The 14,147-nt window shown below is 47.3% G+C and overlaps 1 protein-coding gene across 1 annotated transcript in view; it reads right to left on the minus strand.

Moving 5' to 3' along the window:
• LOC149436405 (asialoglycoprotein receptor 1-like) overlaps nucleotides 1-13,515 on the minus strand; it is a 39,393-nt gene extending 25,878 nt beyond the window's left edge. The window contains exon 1 of the mRNA XM_089661640.1: nucleotides 13,408-13,515. The gene's annotated coding sequence lies outside the window, so the exon portion shown is untranslated. The remainder of the gene's footprint in view (nucleotides 1-13,407) is intronic.
• Between the last annotated feature and the right edge of the window lie 632 nt (nucleotides 13,516-14,147).

The following is a 14,147-nucleotide window of genomic DNA, read 5'->3' on the forward strand; positions in this document are numbered from 1 at the left end:
TCTCTGTGTGTGCTCTTCCCACTCCTAAGTCCCTTTCCCATTTTCCTATGTACTTTAGTTTTGACTTACTATCTAAATCCATGAGTGCTTTGTATGCTTTGGCAGTGCTGTGTTTCCCATCTCCTCGAGCTTCTAAGTATTTCTCAAATACATTCCAGTCTTTCCTAGTTCTAAGGGGCTTCGTCAGTTTCTCTACAAATTGTTTCAGTTGATTATATCTCCATATATCTATCTTAGTGAAAATCTTTCCCTCTTCCCTTTTCAAATCCTCCAATGTTCTTAGATTTACCCCCTCCATTACATCTCTCAACTGGACGTCTTCCTTTTTAATCCATCTGCCTGCGATTTCCTCTTTACCTGGGGGAAAGAACTCTGAGTTTCTTAGTGGCATTAACAATGAATTAAAATCCCATTTCCTCTGTCTGTGCATTTTATCCCACTCCCCCGTTACAATCCTCGTGTATATACTCATGGTCTCCCCTAATTCTCTAAACTGTGCTGGCACCCAAACACTCCTACTGAAATCCTTTCTACTAAGTGTATTTTCTATTGTGACCCAATGTTTGCTCTTTGAGATGTGCGTCCAATCAAAAATTCTTGCTAAAATAACTGCTCTGTGGTATCTTTTAAAATCCGGTACCCCCAACCCCCCTTTTTCTTTATTTCTACTTAGCACTTCATATGATATCCTAGGTTTTTTATTTTTCCATATATATTTTGTTACCATTCGCTTAATTGTTCTAAAATACACCTCTGGAAGATTAATGGGAATCATCTGGAATTTATACAGTATCTTAGGGACAATTACCATTTTTTTCAGGTTAATATGACCCAGCCAGGAAGGATTTCCACTACCAATTTTCTTCAATTCCTCCCTAATCTCGTTTAACAATGGGAAATAGTTAGTTTTATAAAGGTTTTTCTGTGAAGGAGTGAGTTTTACTCCCAGGTACTTTATTTCTCTATCTTTCCATATAAAGGGAAATTCTCTCTGTATTTTTTCTTTTTCACTCTTTGGAAGATTTATATTTAATATCTCTGTTTTGCTTAATTTTTAGATTTGACATTTCCCCATATTCCTTCAGTGCTTTCATTAGGTTAGGGAGTGTTATCCTCGGGTTTCCAACATAGAACAATAGGTCATTCGCTGCTATCTTATGTTCTGTCTTTCCTACATTGATTCCCCTTATATCTATGTTTTTCCTAATTGTTGATAGCAGGGGTTCCAGGGATAGGACAAACAACAGTGGGGAAAGTGGGCAGCTGGTTCCGTTTGACATCGAAAAAGTCTCTGATCTCTCTCCATTTACCATTACCATCGCAGCCGGTCCTTCATACAACCTTCCAATCCACTTTCTCATCCTAGTACCCAATCCCAGGGCCTCTAGTGTATCCATCATAAAATTCCAGTTGACCCTGTCAAACGCCTTCTCCGCATCTATCGAGAGCAGCACCACTGGATTTTTTTCCGTTTTACTTTTCTGTATTAACAGCAGGGATCTCAACCCATTGTCTCGCCCCTCTCTTCCTCTAACAAAGCCCACCTGATCTCCATGTATCCAATCTGGCATCAGATCTTTTAACCTATTCGCCAATACCTTTGCGTACAGCTTCGTGTCTATGTTCAATAATGATATCGATCTATAACTTGAGCACTGGGTGATGTCTTTACCTTCCTTATGTATTAGAACCACCTGTGCCAGTAGGGATTCCTGCCTCATCTCCATCTCTCCCCCCAGTGAGTCCATATATATCTTTAACTTGGGTAGCAGTAAGTCACTGTATTTTTTATAATACCACACGGTGTACCCGCCTGGGCCGGGGTTTTTTCCCATCATAAAGCTTTTTAGTGCTATTTTTAATTCTTCCTGTGTAATTTCAGATTCTAAGGAGTTTAATAGTTCTTCACTTAATTTTGGTAATCCTGCATTTCTTAAATATTCCCTTCTTTTTTCAGTATTTACCATTTTATCCTTATTTATATCATCCTTGTGGGCAATATTATATAATTTACTATAGTAGTCCTTAAATACCTTTGCAATATCTTTGGTTGAATGGACTAACTCTCCCTTGGAGTTTTTTATTTTATCTATGTAGTTCCTATTCTTCTTTCTCCTCAGGGTTCTCATCAGATATTTTCCCGATCAATCTCCCCATCTATATCTTTCCCCAATGATCTTATTAAAAGTTCTCATTTTTTCTTCTTCCATTAGTTTCTCTAGTTCTTCCCTCTTTTTTATCACTCTTTGCTCTATCTCTTTCCTTATGTTATTTTTATGTAGGAGTTCCATCTCAGCTATTTCCTTCAGAAGCCCACTAATCTTCTCTCGCCTTTCCCTTTTTTTCTTTGCCCCAATCGCAATAAGGATTCCTCTTATATATACTTTATGTAGCTAGTGATACATCTCCCGTTTCATTTTCCTCAAAGAACCTCTCTATCTCCTTCCTGATCTTCCGGTCGGTATCTTGGTCCATGAGGAGTGCCTCATTCAACCTCCATGACATGCCTCCTGACAACTTTCCTCCCCATCTTAATTGCATTACTACAGGTGCATGGTCCGAGAAAGTTATTGCTTCTATTTTTACCCTAACCAAATCCTCAACGAGTCGATGGTCCACCAATATATAGTCCAATCTAGAGTATGTCCTATGTACACTAGAGAAAAAAGTGTAGTCTCTATCTCTCGTGTTGACAATTCTCCAGCTATCCACCAGTTGGCACTCTTTTATCGCCCTTTTCAGTAATCCCATGGACCTGTTTTCCCCTCTCTGCACTACAGATGTTGTATCTATTTGTGGATCCATACATATGTTAAAGTCTCCCGCCACTATTAGATATCCCTTTCCAAAGTCCATCAATCTTCTCATGACCCCTTTCAAAAACATCTCCAGCTTCCTATTGGGGCAATATATGTTTGCGAACGTACATTCTATGTCTTGTAGTTTACCTTTCAAGAACAGAAACCTCCCCTCCGGGTCCGTCTTTCTATCTTCCAATTCAAACCTAACGTTTTTTGCGAATCCTATAGCCACACCCTTCGCTCTCTTAACTGGGGAATCTGCATAATACCATGTCGGGTGTTGTCTAGTGTTCAACTTAATATTTTTTTTTAACTCTAGATGTGTTTCCTGAAATAAAACAACTGAGGCCTCTCTATGTTGTAATTCTCTATATAGTCTAAATCTTTTACCCGGGCAATTTAATCCATTTACATTGTGGGTTACAAACCGTATTTCCTCCATATTTTATTTGTCTTCTTCCTATTTTACCATTTCCTTTCTTCTTCCCCTTCCTTATACCTTTTCTCTCCTACAAGATGTCAGTTTTAAAACCCCCTTTCCCCGCTCCCACCCCAATTCTCTCCCTCCCATCCACCCCCCTCTCCCCCCCTCCCCTCCCTCCTCCCCCCCGTCCAGGCCCCCCACCCGCCCGCCCATCCCCCGAGGGCCCCACCCCTCCACAGACCCCCCTCCCCCCCACCCCCTCTCCCCTGTTAGGCTTTTTGTTTGCCTATGAATCATTTGTGGAAAGAGTCCCACTTTTGATTCCGACCTGGGGGCTCAGCTCCATCCATGCACCGCTCACCTTCCCCCCCTCCTCCCCAGTGTCCCTCTATCTATATGCTCTCTATTTTCTCTTCTAACTAGCTGCCATTCCTCTTTTCCCAACATATATGACTCTCCCTCCTCCTCTTCCCATCCCGGGATCTCTATTCTTTGCAGTTCAAATTTATTACAGAAGTCTTTCATATTTTCAGGGGATCTCAAAAATGCTGTGACTCCATCTCTCCAACCGATTAAACATGCTGAACGACCCCATGTATATTGCACATTCTGTTTCTTCAACAATTCCAATAATGGTTTCAATGACCTCTTTCTTCTCAATGTCTCGGCTGCTATGTCTGCAAAGATTTGAATATTTTTCCCTCCATATTTGATATTTGTTCTTCCTTTGATCTTCTTCCATATCTCATCTTTATCTCTATAATTATGGAATTGAACGATTATATCTCTTGATTTTTCTGGGCCTTTTTCTTGTTGGATCTTTCCTATCCTGTACACTCCATCCAATTTAAACATCTCCGCACCAGATCTATCCATTATGGAGTTCAAAATGTTTCCTGTGGTCTCCTTTAATTCTTCCTCCTGTAGCAGCCATGGGACTCCTCTTATTCTAATATTATTTCTCCTGTCCCTATTTTCTTGATCCTCCATCATATAAAGCAATCTTTTTTGTTCCTTCCGAGTATCTATTATCAATTTCTCTAGTTTTGGGATATTTTGGGTGTGGTATTTAACTGTTTCCTCCGTTTCTTCCACTCTAGTTAACAACTGTCCCATTTCTTTCCGAATTATCCCCATCTCTTGCTTTATGGATTTTTCCAAGTTTTTAAACATCTCCGCCATTTCCTTTTTATTTGGTATTTGCAGTTCTTTTTCAGTTTCTCCCATCTCCATACCTTCCAGTGTTTGTTGGCTGTTGTTAACTGATCCCAGGGAAGATCTTAGACTATTATCTAAGGTTATTTCCAGTTCACTCCTATCACTTATTTCCTGGGATTTTACTGGGGTCAATTTCCCCTGCGACGTGTATTTTTTTATCGTTCCAGTTTGGGAGTTCTTGGACGTACTTCCTTTACTATTTTTTCCTTTTATGTCACATATAAGATTTTAATGCTTTTTGAGACTCTGGGATATATACTTAAACTGTCACTTCTTTCTTCCAGTCCTTCAGACCCTTTCTGGGAACCCCCTTCTTGTTTCTTATGCTGGATATCAGGTGGCCTATAACACAGTCTGAAAAGCTATCATATCATATAGGGAGACCAACAGCTCTCACTCACCCTCCTCTATGGAGCAGCTTCCGAATTGCAGTCCTGGATTGCCCTGTCTCCTGCAGCCGTATCCTCCTCTTCCAGGGGATTCCCTTGGGTCTCTTGTTCCTCTTCTGTTTGTGCTCTGAGATATCCCTGGGGACAGCTTTGCAATCGCTGTCAGCGCTTCCCCTGCCTCCTAGGACGCCGGCCGGTTTCTTCCTCTCCCAGCTGTCCACCGCGGCTGCCCACGTGTCGACGCCGCACCTCCTCGCCGCCCGGCAACTCCACACTCTCTCCGGGACTACTGCAGGCAGACCTCAGGAGGATGGCAGGCTCAACTCTCCGCTCCCAGACAGACCACCGCACCACCGCCGGGATCTCCCCCTTCTCCAGGTTGGTCTCCAGCAGCCCTCCAACACAGCAAGTTAGACCCTCGGGACACTTTAGGGAGGGTAGGTGGGGGAGGCTATCGGAGAGTTCCTATTCCCCGCTCTCCTGTGCTGCCATGTTCAGGCTCCACCCCCTATCCCCACTACTCCGTACTTATCCCAACCAATGGCCACTACTCCGTACTCATCCCAACCAATGGTCACTACTCCGTACTCATCCCAACCAATGGCCACTACTCCGTACTCATCCCAGCCAATGGCCACTACTCCATACTCATCCCAACCAATGGCCACTACTCCATACTGAACCCAACCAATGGCCACTACTCCGTACTCATCCCAACCAATGGCCACTACTCCATACTGAACCCAACCAATGGCCACTACTGCATACTCATCCCAAACAATGGCCACTGATCCTTACTCATCCCAACCAATGGCCACTACTCCATACTGAACCCAACCAATGGTCACTACTCCGTACTCCCCCCAACCAATGGCCACTACTCTGTACTCATCCCAACCAATGGCCACTACTCCGTACTCATCCCAACCAATGGCCACTAATCCATACTGAACCCAACCAATGGTCACTACTCCGTACTCCCCCCAACCAATGGCCACTACTCCATACTCATCCCAACCAATGGCCACTAATCCATACTGAACCCAACCAATGGTCACTACTCCGTACTCCCCCCACCCAATGGTCACTACTCCGTAGTTATCCCAACCAATGGCCACTACTCCATACTCATCCCAACCATTGGTCACTACTCCGTACTCATCCCAACCAATGGCCACTACTCCGTACTCCTCCCAACCAATGGTCACTATTCCGTACTTATCCCAACCAATGGCCACTACTCCGTACTTATCCCAACCAATGGCCACTACTCCGTACTCATCCCAACCAATGGCCACTACTCCGTACTTATCCCAACCAATGGCCACTACTCCGTACTCATCCCAACCAATGGCCACTACTCCGTACTCATCCCAACCAATGGTCACTATTCCGTACTTATCCCAACCAATGGCCACTACTCCGTACTTATCCCAACCAATGGCCACTACTCCGTACTCATCCCAACCAATGGCCACTACTCCGTACTTATCCCAACCAATGGCCACTACTCCGTACTCATCCCAACCAATGGACACTACTCCGTACTCCTCCCAACCAATGGCCACTACACCGTACTCATCCCAACCAATGGCCACTACTCCATACTCATCCCAACCAACAGCCACTACTCCATACTCATTTCAACCAATGACCACTACTCCGTACTCATCCCAACCAATGGTCACTACTCCGTACTTATCCCAACCAATGGCCACTACTCCGTACTTATCCCAACCAATGGCCACTACTCCGTACTCATCCCAACCAATGGCCACTACTCCGTACTTATCCCAACCAATGGCCACTACTCCGTACTCATCCCAACCAATGGACACTACTCCGTACTCCTCCCAACCAATGGCCACTACTCCGTACTCATCCCAACCAATGGCCACTACTCCATACTCATCCCAACCAACAGCCACTACTCCATACTCATTTCAACCAATGACCACTACTCCGTACTCATCCCAACCAATGACCACTACTCCGTACTCCTCCCAACCAATGACCACTACAACATACTCATCCCAACCAATGGCCACTACTCCATACCAATCCCAACCAATGACCATTACTCGTTACTCATCCCAACCAATGGTCACTACTCTGTACTCATCCCAACCAATGGCCACTACTCCGTACTCATCCCAACCAATGGCCACTACTCCGTACTCATCCCAACCACTGGTCACTACTCCGTACTCATCCCAACCAATGGTCACTACTCCGTACTCCTCCCAACCAATGGCCACTACTCCGTACTCATCCCAACCAATGGCCACTACTCCGTACTCATCCCAACCAATGACCACTACTCCATACTCATCCCAACCAATGGCCACTACTCCATACTCTTACTACTTGATCTCTCTCTGCCAATCCCTCCACTGGCCTCCATTCAGTGTCCTTCACCCTTCTCTGCCAATCCCTCCACTGGCCTCCATTCAGTGTCCACCTCCCCTCTCCCCGCAACATAGAAGTCAGCATTCTCCCTGCAGCATAGAAGTCAGCCCTCTCTCTGCAGCATAGAAGTCAGCGCTCTCCCTGCAGCATAGAAGTCAGCGCTCTCCCTGCAGCATAGAAGTCAGCGCTCTCCCTGCAGCATAGAAGTCAGTGCGCTCCCTGCAGCATAGAAGCCAGTGCTCTCCCTGCAGCATAGAAGTCAGCGCTCTCCCTGCAGCATTAAAGTCGGCGCTCTCCCTGCAGCATAGAAGTCTGCGCTCTCCCTGCAGCATTAAAGTCGGCGCTCTCCCTGCAGCATAGAAGCCAGTGCTCTCCCTGCAGCATAGAAGTCAGCGCTCTCCCTGCAGCATTAAAGTCGGCGCTCTCCCTGCAGCATAGAAGTCGGCGCTCTCCCCCACAGCATAGAAGTCAGCGCTCTCCCTGCAGCATAGAAGTCAGCGCTCTCCCTGCAGCATAGAAGTCAGCGCTCTCCCTGCTGCATTAAAGTCAGCACTCTCCCTGCAGCATAGAAGTCAGCGCTCTCCCCCGCAGCATAGAAGTCGGCGCTCTCCCTGCAGCATAGAAGTCGGCGCTCTCCCCCGCAGCATAGAAGTCGGCACTCTCCCCCGCAGCATAGAAGTCATCTCTCTCCCCGCAGCACAGAAGTCAGCGCTCTCCCCGCAGCATAGAAGTCAGCGCTCTCCCTGCAGCACAGATGTTAGCGCTCTCCCTGCAGCATAGTAGTCAGCGCTCTCCCTGCAGCACAGAAGTCAGCGCTCTCCCCGCAGCATAGAAGTCAGCGCTCTCCCTGCAGCATAGAAGTCAGAGCTCTCCCTGCAGCATAGAAGTCAGCGCTGTCCCTGCAGCATAGAAGTCAGCGCTCTCCCTGCAGCATAGAAGTCAGCGCTGTCGCTGCAGCATAGAAGTCAGAGCTCTCCCTGCAGCATAGAAGTCAGCGCTCTCCCTGCAGCATAGAAGTCAGAGCTCTCCCTGCAGCACAGAAGTTAGCGCTCTCCCTGCAGCACAGAAATCAGCGCTGTCCCTGCAGCATAGAAGTCAGCGCTCTCCCTGCAGCATAGAGGTCGGCACTCTCCCTGCAGCATAGAAGTCGGTGCGCTCCCTGCAGCATAGAAGCCGGCGCTCTCCCTGCAGCATAGAAGTCGGCGCTCTCCCTGCAGCATAGAAGCCGGCGCTCTCCCTGCAGCATAGAAGCCGGCGCTCTCCCTGCAGCATAGAAGTCGGCGCTCTCCCTGCAGCATAGAAGTCGGCGCTCTCCCTGCAGCATAGAAGTCGGCGCTCTCCCTGCAGCATAGAAGTCGGCGCTCTCCCTGCAGCATAGAAGTCTGCGCTCTCCCTGCAGCATAGAAGTCCGCGCTCTCCCTGCAGCATAGAAGTCCGCGCTCTCCCTGCAGCATAGAAGTCGGCGCTCTCCCTGCAGCATAGAAGTCGGCGCTCTCCCTGCAGCATAGAAGTCAGCGCTCTCCCTGCAGCATAGAAGTCAGCGCTCTCCCTGCAGCATAGAAGTCGGCGCTCTCCCTGCAGCATAGAAGTCAGCGCTCTCCCTGCAGCATAGAAGTCAGCGCTCTCCCTGCAGCATAGAAGTCAGCGCTCTCCCTGCAGCATAGAAGTCAGCGCTCTCCCTGCAGCATAGAAGTCAGCGCTCTCCCTGCAGCATAGAAGTCAGAGCTCTCCCTTCTTCCACCAATAAAAGACAATGACAAGACGTCATTGTGGGAGATTTCCCTTCACTTCCTGTCCCATCACTAAGCAGGAAGTGAGAGGAAATCCCTGTAAATGAAAGGAAACATTTCTGTATGTGTATAGAGGAGCCTCATGTCAGTGTCATATGAGAAGACCATTTCCTGCCTCCAGCTTCCCATCCTCACTCCTCGTGTTCCAGCTCCGTGCCTGCTCTCCTTCCCAATGCTCCCCCCTCCCCCCCTCACCTCCCCTAGGTTGGGGGATCACCTGCTTCCTCCTAGCAGTACTGAAACCTTCCCGAGCACATTACATGTTATATCCTCCTCATATGCTCCCCTCCCCCCATTGTCACATGTCCCTCCTGTGTGTCCACCCCCCCCCACACACACACCCCGGGAGGGGACACATACATACTCCCAGCACCAATACAGTCATAGCAGACAGAGAAGTCACGCTAAGCTGCAGCAAACACGGCCATGGAACAGACATGTGCTCAGAGCACGGAGGGCAGGCAAAGACAGACCACACGGGTACACCATGCAGGGGTCAGACGTATGTAATGTGCAGAGTATAGAGGCCAGGAGTATGTAATGTACAGAGTACAGGGGTCAGGAGTATGTAATGTACAGAGGTAAGCTAGTATGTCATGTGCAGAGTATAGAGGTCAGGAGTATGTAATGTACAGAGTATAGAGGTAAGCTAGTATGTAATATGCAGAGTATAGAGGCCAGGAGTATGTAATGTACAGAGTACAGGGGTCAGCTAGTATGTCATGTGCAGAGTATAGAGGTCAGGAGTATGTAATGTGCAGAGTACATGGGTCAGGAGTATGTAATGCACACAGTATAGTGGTCAGGAGTAATGTGCAGGGTATAGGGGTCAGAAGTATGTAATGTACAGAGTATAGAGGTCAGGAGTATGTAATGTGCAGAGTACATGGGTCAGGAGTATGTAATGTACAGAGTATAGAGGTAAGCTAGTATGTAATATGCAGAGTATAGAGGCCAGGAGTATGTAATGTACAGAGTACAGGGGTCAGCTAGTATGTCATGTGCAGAGTATAGAGGTCAGGAGTATGTAATGTGCAGAGTACATGGGTCAGGAGTATGTAATGCACACAGTATAGTGGTCAGGAGTAATGTGCAGGGTATAGGGGTCAGAAGTATGTAATGTACAGAGTATAGAGGCCAAGAGTATGTAATGTACAGAGTACAGGGGTCAGGAGTATGTAATGTACAGAGTATAGGGGTCAGGAGTGTGTAATGTACAGAGTATAGGGGTCAGGAGTATGTAATGTACAGAGTACAGGGGTCAGGAGTATGTATTGTACAGAATACAGGGGTCAGGAGTATGTAATGTACAGAGTATAGGGGTCAGGAGTGTGTAATGTACAGAGCATAGGGGTCAGGAGTATGTAATGTACAGAGTATAGGGGTCAAGAGTGTGTAATGTACAGAGCATAGGGATCAGGAGTGTGTAATGTACAGAGTACAGGGGTCAGGAATATGTAATGCACACAGTATAGTGGTCAGCAGTATGTAATGTACAGAGTACAGGGGTCAGGAGTATGTAATGCACACAGTATAGTGGTCAGCAGTATGTAATGTACAGAGTACAGAGGTCAGTTGGTATGTAATGTACAGAGTACAGGGGTCAGGAGTATGTAATGTACAGAATATAGAGGCCAGGAGTATGTAATGTACAGAGTATAGAGCTCAGCTAGTATGTAATGTACAGAGGTCAGCTAGTATGTAATGTACAGAGTATAGAGGTCAGGAGTATGTAATGTACAGAGTACAGGGGGTCAGGAGTATGTAATGTACAAAGTATAGGGGTCAGGAGTATGTAATGTACAGAGTGCAGGGGTCAGGAGTATGTAATGTACAGAGTACAGGGGGTCAGGAGTATGTAATGTACAGAGTATAGGGGTCAGGAGTATGTAATGTACAGAGCACATGAGCCTGGAGTATGTAATATTCATAGTGCAGGGGTCAGGAGTATGCAATGTACAGAGTACAGAAGTCAGCTAATATGTAATGTACAGAGCACATGAGCCTGGAGTATGTAATATTCATAGTGCAGGGGTCAGGAGTATGCAATGTACAGAGTACAGAAGTCAGCTAATATGTAATGTACAGAGTATAGGGGTCAGGAGTATGTAATGTACAGAGTATAGAGGTCAGCTAGTATGTAATGTACAGAGTACAGAGGTCAGGAGTATGTAATGTAGAGAGCAAAGGGGTCAGCTAGTATGTAATGTGCAGAGCATAGGGGTCAGGAGTCTGTAATGTATAGAGTATAGAGGTCAGCTAGTATGTAATGTACAGAGTACAGGGGTCAGGAGTATGTAATGTACAGAGTACAGGGGTCAAGAGTATGTAATGTACAGAGTATAGGGGTCAGGAGTATGTAATGTACAGAGTACAGGGGTAAGCTAGCATGTAATGTGCAGAGTATAGTGGTCAGGAGTATGTAATGTACAGAGTACAGGGGTCAGGAGTATGTTATGTACAGAGTATAGGGGTCAGGGGTATGTAATGTACAGAGCACAGGAGTCCGGAGTATGTAATATTCATAGTACAGAGGTCAGGAGTATGTAATGTGCAGAGTATTTGGGTCAGGAGTGTGTAATGTGCATAGTGCAAAGGTAAGGATCGTGTAATAAGCAGAGTGCAGGGGTCAGGAGTATGTAATGTACAGAGTACAGGGGTAAGCTAGTATGTAATGTGCAGAGTATAGGGGTCAGGAGTATGTAATGTACAGAGTATAGGGGTCAGGAGTATGTAATGTACAGAGTATAGGGGTCAGCTTGTATGTAATGTACAGAGTACAGGGGTCAGCTAGTATGTAATGTACAGAGTACAGGGGTCAGGAGTATGTAATGTACAGAGTATAGGGGTCAGGAGTATGTAATGTACAGAGTATAGGGGTCAGGAGTGTGTAATGTACAGAGTACAGGGGTCAGGAGTATGTAATGTACAGAGTACAGGGGTCAGGAGTATGTAATGTACAGAGTACAGAGTACAGGGGTAAGGAGTGTGTAATGTACAGAGTACAGAGGTCAGGAGTATGTAATGTACAGAGTACAGGGGGTCAGGAGTATGTAATGTACAGAGTACAGAGGTCAGGAGTATGTAATGTACAGAGTACAGGGGTCAGGAGTGTGTAATGTACAGAGTACAGGGGTCAGGAGTATGTAATATACAGAGTACAGGGGTCAGGAGTATGTAATGTGTACAGTTCAAAGGTAAGGAGCATGTAATAAGCAGAGAGCAGGGGTCAGACATGTGTAAAAACATAGCACAGTCATCCCTCTCCTTTATGGCCAGTGGTGTGGTTGCCCAGTAGTCATCCCTCTCCTTCATGGTCAGTGGTGTGGTCGCCCAGTAGTCATCCCTCTCCTTTATGGCCAGTGGTGTGGTCGCCCAGTAGTCATCCCTCTCCTTTATGGCCAGTGGTGTGGTCGCCCAGTAGTCATCCCTCTCCTTTATGGCCAGTGGTGTGGTCGCCCAGTAGTCATCCCTCTCCTTTATGGCCAGTGGTGTGGTCGCCCAGTAGTCATCCCTCTCCTTTATGACCAGTGGTGTGGTCGCCCAGTAGTCATCCCTCTCCTTTATGGCCAGTGGTGTGGTCGCCCAGTAGTCATCCCTCTCCTTTATGGCCAGTGGTGTGGTCGCCCAGTAGTCATCCCTCTCCTTTATGGCCAGTGGTGTGGTCGCCCAGTAGTCATCCCTCTCCTTTATGGCCAGTGGTGTGGTCGCCCAGTAGTCATCCCTCTCCTTTATGGCCAGTGGTGTGGTCGCCCAGTAGTCATCCCTCTCCTTTATGGTCAGTGGTGTGGTTGCCCAGTAGTCATCCCTCTCCTTTATGGCCAGTGGTGTGGTTGCCCAGTAGTCATCCCTCTCCTTTATGGCCAGTGGTGTGGTTACCCAGTAGTCATCCCTCTCCTTTATGGTCAGTGGTGTGGTTGCCCAGTAGTCATCCCTCTCCTTTATGACCAGTGGTGTGGTTGCCCAGTAGTCATCCCTCTCCTTTATGACCAGTGGTGTGGTTGCCCAGTAGTCATCCCTCTCCTTTATGACCAGTGGTGTGGTTGCCCAGTAGTCATCCCTCTCCTTTATGGCCAGTGGTGTGGTTGTCCAGTAGTCATCCCTCTCCTTTATGACCAGTGATGTGGTTGCCCAGTAGTCATCCCTCTCCTTTATGACCAGTGATGTGGTTGCCCAGTAGTCATCCCTCTCCTTTATGACCAGTGGTGTGGTTGCCCAGTAGTCATCCCTCTCCTTTATGACCAGTGATGTGGTTGCCCAGTAGTCATCCCTCTCCTTTATGGCCAGTGGTGTGGTTGCCCAGTAGTCACCCTGATATTAGTCACATCACCTCTATCACTCAGGAAACATAGAAGGAAGATAGGTAGGTTTCTCACCTGGCAGTGTCCCGGCAGTCTATCTCCGGCTGGATTGGTGCTCTCTGGTTCTGATGGAAGAGTTTTGTTTTTCTATTATAGTTCTCTGTGTCCCCTCCCCCCTTCCTATTATTCTTTCCAGAAAACATTTCCTCATCCCGGAGGACAGACCACTGTGAGGTAATGACCGCTCTCCTGGTCACTTCACATATCACAATAACAGATGTAATCCTATACTAGATAATATATCAAATATTCTGACCAGAACTTCCCATCGAAATACAAAGGAACTCAGTAAGTGTTTTTGGTTTAACCCCCTGCACTGTAAGAAGTTCTGTTTGACCCTCACCCCCCTCCGCTACACCCTCCGCCAAAGCTACACCCTCTCTAGCCAACCCCTGCACTGTAAGAAGTTCTGTTTGACCCTCACCCCCCACCACTACACCCTCCGCCAAAGCTACACCCTCTCTAGCCAACCCCTGCACTGTAAGAAGTTCTATTTGACCCTCACCCCCCTCCGCTACACCCTCCGCCAAAGCTACACCCTCTCTAGCCAACCCCTGCACTGTAAGAAGTTCTATTTGACCCTCACCCCCCACCACTACACCCTCCGCCAAAGCTACACCCTCTCTAGCCAACCCCCTGCACTATAAGAAGTTCTATTTGACCCTCTCCCCCCTCCGCTATACCCTCCGCCAAAGCTACACCCTCTCTAGCCAACCCCCTGCACTGTAAGAAGTTCTATTTGACCCTCACCCCCC

The sequence above is a fragment of the Staurois parvus genome, unplaced genomic scaffold (genome assembly GCF_062004578.1).
Source record: "Staurois parvus isolate SC_StPar_1 unplaced genomic scaffold, SC_StPar_1.0 ptg001358l, whole genome shotgun sequence".
NCBI classification, from domain to species: Eukaryota; Metazoa; Chordata; class Amphibia; order Anura; family Ranidae; genus Staurois; species Staurois parvus.